A 584-nucleotide genomic window follows, 5' to 3' on the forward strand; every position below is an offset into this window, starting at 1 on the left:
ATCTGTTGTATTCCTCTCGGGAGACTCGCAGAGAAAAGACAATGAGTTGTACAATTTAATTATTACATTTATTATTCAATTACATACAAAGAACGCACTCACCCAAAGTTCGATGCTAATAAACAAAAGTCATGTCCGCCATATATATCAATGACATTTTACTACCCCAGTCATTCAAAACAACAACAATGAAACAATGAACTCAGACGAACCACATTGACACACGAGACGTCAGACGAAAATCAAATCTAACAGTCCCTATAACAGGATCTTTTGGTCTTGTGCTGCAATTAAATATCCTTCAGTCTCTGCTTTGAGTCCTGAGCTTCTCAGCCATTGCTGGGATTTTGCTTTGTCTATTTCTTTTGCGTTTAGTTTAGCCCAGTATTTTCCATGAAGGGGCTTTTCTTGCCATCGTTTTTCATGATCCGTTGCTGTTCTAGTTTTAGTTTGGATTTCATTTGTTTTACAGCTTTTGTTGTTTCTTCTTTTTTCTTCTTCATAGTTGTTTGGTAGTATGACTTCTTGTTTGTATTTGTCAGCTTCCTTAAAGACTGAAAACTGTTTTTGTTTTGTTTGTGTTT

This window comes from Octopus bimaculoides, chromosome 11 (genome assembly GCF_001194135.2).
Source record: "Octopus bimaculoides isolate UCB-OBI-ISO-001 chromosome 11, ASM119413v2, whole genome shotgun sequence".
NCBI classification, from domain to species: domain Eukaryota; kingdom Metazoa; phylum Mollusca; class Cephalopoda; order Octopoda; family Octopodidae; genus Octopus; species Octopus bimaculoides.